This window comes from Saccostrea echinata, unplaced genomic scaffold, assembly GCF_033153115.1.
Source record: "Saccostrea echinata isolate AGI-Se365-2 ecotype Australia unplaced genomic scaffold, CSIRO_AGI_Sech_v1 ptg000022l, whole genome shotgun sequence".
Taxonomy (NCBI): Eukaryota; Metazoa; Mollusca; class Bivalvia; order Ostreida; family Ostreidae; genus Saccostrea; species Saccostrea echinata.
Genome location: NW_026889771.1, coordinates 16,990,835 through 16,997,239, shown reverse-complemented (window position 1 = coordinate 16,997,239; position 6,405 = coordinate 16,990,835).

Genomic DNA, 6,405 nt, shown 5'->3' with positions numbered 1-6,405 from the left:
GAAAATCCAATTAAATTTCATACAAGTTCCCTACGATCAACCGATCGAAAGTAGATAGAATATTCTATCGTTAAAAATGATAAATGTCCTACGGACTTGGTTAAACGATAGAATGCGTTCTGTGTTTTGGCAACGTAGCAGAGAAAATACGGGAGATAACTCTTAACTCAGTGCATACTCTTTGAACAATCCAGAGAGTTCCAAATGTCAACATGGCGTTTAAATTCGAAGCAAAAAAAACCAAACATTCAGAAAATAAATTGCTTTTTGCCTTTACATGGATTATTTTTAAGGTTACAAGTTATACACAACCTCAAAAAGGTTTGTTATAATTAATTTGGTAGTTATTTTCAGTGCAATCCGTTTGTATTGTTCAAAATCGTTTCAGAGCGATTCTGCAATGTATGTGCGGTGAGGGCTTGTCCGAGACACAGTTAGACTATTCTAACTAGATCGTAATCTGTTAATTAAAACACTTTTATGTACCTCATAATGGCTTCTTTGATGAACGAAAATGCCAAACTTAAAATGTTGGGCTTAGTGTTATACGCACAATCAAGTGGGGCGGTCTACCGACAGTGTTGCTTAGGCAGTTTAATTTAATGACTGATTCTCTGGATTAACACTGAAATCAATTCCAACTTATTTTATATAAATTATGTCAAACTCTCTCTCTATCAAAGTGGTATCTTAGGTAAAAATGGGGACATTTCAATGGATAAAATAGCAAAAAAAAAAAAAATCAAATGTGACATACAAACACAGGAACATGTTCTTTTTCCTTGGGATAGATTTATTTATAAGGAAGATCAAGGTGAAAATGAGAGAGAAATATGAAGGATAGAGGTTTAGAATGAAATGTATTGATAATAAAATTCAAATACTGTTTTATTCTTTTTATTAAATTTTTTTGGACTGATAGAAATCTGTCTGGACTGACAAACTTCAGATGGTAGTAAGTCCAAATGACTGACAGCAGAAAAAAAATTTCAAGAACTCTGGTTACCCCTGCCTCAGACAAAACAAAAAATATTTAATAAAATTATGAACTTTCGCAGCCTTGGCAGTGCCTTGTGGGTATCCCTTTAATTGTCATTACAAAGAAATACAATATTGCAATATTAACTATAAGAAAGAGGAGGGAGAAGAAACTAAGACTTCAGTGTACTTGACATGGATTTTGTAGTTTCATCTTGGTTATTATCATCTTATTTTTTAGGTAAACTTTGCAACATTTTTAACATAAGGCCAACAATAAAAATTTTTTTTGTTTGATGTACTCCGACTGACCCATCAAAATTGCCCCTACCCGATTATTTTTTCAGTACAGTGGCGCCTCGTTTATCCGGACACCTCTGTCCCCAACGAAGTGGTCCGGATAAATGAATCGTCCGGATAATTGAATCACATCTCAAAGAGCACTCTCTATAAGCATGTATATATGTACATTCTTGTTTCAAATGTGACAGCAAAGAAAAAAAACTTTTAAATTATATTTTGTTTAATTGTTTTTAAAGCAGTAATTGATAAATGAAAAAATATATTAAAATGTAATTTACACAATAAAAAAATGGATGGGCAATTTTATGCCGAGACCTCTTTTAATTCGCCTTCTCTTTGGCATGTGACTTCATGGGCTGATCAAATTTTGATCTACTGTTGTTTTATTTCGCCATATATTATAATTATTGAAGCTCATATGATATGACAGAACTGTTCTGCAGTGTTCAAATATAAACTAACCCTGTATATTCTCTGTAAATTCATTACACAGGGTTACTATAAAATTAACTGAACACTGCAAGCTAACTCAAACAAAGTATTAAAAACATTCGTAAACACAAGCCATCTTCATGAACATTAATTTTTTTTTACTACAGACGCTAAGTTTGAATTTCGAACATTAAAAATACCTTGAAAAACATAATCAACTTCCGTACGTAACGCCAGTAGAAATGGAACATCGTATTTTAAGTTAACGCAATCGGCATGATAAAGAGCATTACGAAATTGCTGGTTATTTATTGTTAATTTTATTTACACCTCTCCAAAATTCTCCTGAATTTACCGATGTATATACTGTTAGCAATATGACTTTGAACAGATTATTATTTAATTAATGCACAGTGTCAGCTAAATTCTTTGAGCTTCATAGTAAAGATAAACGTGTGATTGAATTGGGGTAAACACACGCTAATTATAGACGCTGTTGTTTGTAGGTTACAGGTAACCGCCTTCATACTGATTGCATGGCCAATGTTTTTACAACAATTAACACCAATGCAAGATAAGTGTGAAAATGTCGTTTCTTGAAAAATTACCGTCCGGATAAACGAGTCATTTTTCAATGAACTATTATGTTTTGTAGTAGAAATTGACCGTCCAGATATGGAACACGAATTTCTGGATTAATGAGACAAAATAACGTGGAAAAAATCGGTTTCCAAAAAATATCGTCTGGATGGTGAAGTGTCCGGATAAATGGCGTCCAATAAACACGGCGCCACTGTACTTAATTTTTAAAAATAAATTTCATTTATAGAAAAATACAGATTGTCTGACTTGCTTTCAGATTTTAGGATCCATATGTCTTTTTTGGTTTTTGCTGCATTTTACAAACATAAAAACTATGTTGATGAAGTTTAGGTAAGAGTCATTGAGGAATAAATGTGTAAATCTGTGATTTTCATAACATTTATTATTGTGTTTGATAATTCCTAAAATAAAAAAATAATAAAAACCCACCTACCTACCCACCTTGAAAAATATGGGTCGGAGTACATCAAACAAATATTTTTAATGATGGCCTAAAATAACAAAAATAACCCTGTATACAGTTTTCAAATTGTAACCAGATCTGTGAGGCCTCTGGGACCATCAAACCCAATTGTCAGTTGATGCATTTAGTTTGGCCATCTTTTTTTTATGCCCTGCCATGAATATGGCCATAGTAACATAGTGTTTGTCATGTCCATCTTCCAACCTTCCGTCGTGCTTGCGTTTAGCTCAGTTCAAAGCTCATTTTCAAAGAAACTATCCAAGATATTTTCATCAAACTTCATATGCTGATAGATATTGATGAGAGCTATGCAACTGCATCAACATTTTGTGACCTTGACCTTTCCTTTGACCTTGACCTCACTTTTCCTAAATTAGTGTTTAGCTCAGTTTTAAAGATACCATTCAAGATAGTGTAATCAAACTTCATTACGCATTTGTTGTTATGCTGATATATACTGATGAGAGCTATTCAACTGCATCAACATTTTTAGCTCACCTCAATGAAGTTGGGGGAGCTTATGTAATACCCTCGGCGTCGGTGTCGGCATCCCAGGTTAAGGTTTTTGGAGCAGTTTTCTTTTCAAGTACTTCTATGGCCTATATTAGTCAGAGATGCATGGAGGATGCTTCTAGTGTGTTTCATTGTACCAGTCAAGGTTTCAGATGCTGCAATTTCAGCTAAAGAATGACCAGGTTAATGTTTTTGGAGCAGGTTAAAGTTTTTGGAGCAGGTCTCATTTCCAAGTAACTATAAGCCCTATATTGACCAAACTTGCATGGATGATACATCTAAGGATGCACACTACTGAACTTGCTTCGAATGCTGGATCTGACCTACATTTTCCGGATGAGTGACTAGGTTAAAGTTTTTGGAGTAGATCTCATTTCCAAGTAACTATAAGCCCTATATTGACCAAACTTGCATGGATGATACATCTAAGGATGCACACTACAGGACTTGCTTCCAAGAAACTTCAAGCCTTATGTTGACCAAACTTGCATGGATGATACATCTAAAGATGCACACTACCAGGCTTGCTCTGACCGACATTTTCAAGATGGGTGACCAGGTGAAAGTAAACTATAGAAGAAAGTAAGGGCTATTTGATCCAAACTTTCATGGATGATGCATCACAGGATGCACACTCTCAAACTTGCTTCAGATGCTGGATCTGACATTTTCTGGATGAGTGACTAGTTTTTAGGTGAGTCCATTCCCAAGTAACTGGAAACCCTATCGGACCAAAATTGCATAATGTTACATCTAGGGATGCACATTACTAGATTATTAGTTTAGTGTGGGACTTTGCCTTACTGCAAAGACAACATTTGTTGAGGTTAGCTCTGTAATCTCTGATTACTTATGTTTGACGTACAGGTAGTTGATCGGGTGTAGGTTTGGAAAGGGTATTTTTCCGACCCATATACTGAAAAAAAAAATTGCACAATTCGATCATTTCCCAAAGTGGTCATTTTGGCATCTAAATTTTAAAAGTTTATCAAAAATGCTATGCACATATTTGTTGTTTTGACAATAGATTCAACAAAGTCCAATTATGAACCAAAAATTAACCCCCCCCCCCACCCCCTTTTTTTAAAAACAAAAATCTTCTTTCAAAAATTCTCTCTTAAACAGAATTTACATCATTAAATTCTGTAATATCAGACTGGTAATGAATTTGGTATATAGTCAAATATTCACCTGAGCATTTTATGCTTGATTTAAATTATATAGAATTATTGTGGATTCTTCCCTGGTTACCCAATTATGAAGGAGAGTGATACTTTCTATCTGTTAATCAGTGATATATTTATAAACTGTAAAAGTTTTAACTTTATAAACCACATAGTTTTGGAGCTATTGTAAAAATAAATTTTTGGACATGTTGACCTTTGGCAAAACCTTAAAGACAAACACCTTAGTGCAGGCATTACTGTCTTCATATGACAGCATCTAGTTTCAAATTATGCACAGTACTTTCCCGCACTGGTGAACCAAGTTGTGAAGTAAAATATCTGGATGCAATCATTACTCCATTCTCTAGTGCATATTTTCCGATTTTTGCCCAAACCTCCAGTGAATACACATTGTAGGTACCACGTTTTTCTCGCTTTGGTGTTTTAGGCAATTCTAAAAAATTATTGACATATTCACAAAGGTCTGCTGCTTCTTTACTGTTTTCCTTTTCTGGGTGGGGAAGAAACTCGTCACGTTTTCTTCTATTAAAAAGGTTTAAAATCAACATTGTGCCACGTCCATGTGCTTGCAACATCACGGAAAAGTGAACGAATGTATACCTGTGTACATGAGTTAGAAATAAATCCTTTTGTGTTTACATGCTTGAGTGACCACAAAATCAAATATGGGCATTGATAAAAGGAAAAAATGTCACATTTATATTTTTTAATATTATTTTCATGTATTGTAATGAGATTTGTCATGGGTTCATTTGGCATCACATGTCAAGGTATATAAATGCGGATAGACCTGTACTTTCTAATTATAAACTTTAAAAACTCCAATAGACCCGGACTTTCTAAAAACAGATACACCAACTCCTCTTTGTAATTGTGATGTCATAATGGGTATGAAGTAACAATGTCTTGAATGTGGATCTACTCTACATAGTTAACATAGATGTTTTTATATCAAGAATAAATTGATTTAAAAAAAAAAACATAAACAAATTTAGAATTTCAATATTTTACATTCCTTAAGAATAAAGGAAACACAGTGGCATGAAAACAGCTTATTTTGTTTAGATGTCTTAGACTAGTATCTAATTATGTTTAAAAAAAGAAGAGAAAACTTTGTTCCTCTTTTTCAAATTAAATTTGTTCTGTCAATCTCTTTAAAAAATAATATAACAATTAATGTACCCCTTGTTCATTCGGTCAATCCATAGATATATTGACTTCACAGAAAAGCATATTGACAAGCACAAGCACTAAAATTTATTTGCGCCAATGGATTCCCACTTGCATTTGCGCTAAAATATGTATGCACCAAATTTTCTCGTTTTACAGTACAACTGTCATGTAGTTATACATATAATGGATAGTTTGACCTTTTATTTACATATATACTCAGGTCCTTCGGATGAGACCATATAAACCGAGGTCCCGTGTCGCAGTAGGTGCTGGCACGAAAAAGATCCCTCATTGCTCAATGGCCCTGAGTGCCGAGCATAGGTCAAAATTTGCAGCTCTCCACCTGCAAGTGGTGGCGTCTCCATATGAGTGAAAAATTCTCGAGAGGGACGTTAAACAACAAACAAACAAACAAAACATAAATACTCTGGTGTACATTTTTTACCACTTTAAAGTTAAAGACAAGACAATTGAAAATCATCAGCAATATCCTCCAAATTTGGAGGATAAGCTATTCCCCCAGTGCATTGCAATTTTTTATATAATTATATGGTAAAAATTTGGCTTCCAATTAAGTCATATTTTGGTTTTCTTTCAAAAATGAAGGCCACCTTGACCTGTTAATATTGCATGGACTATATACTACTTTATGGTAGTAGTATTTAAAATTTGCACGTCTACAAAACAATCATGTTTTCCTTCCAGAGTTTATTGTGAAGATAATTAGCACTTGTCATTGTCATTGAAAATGTG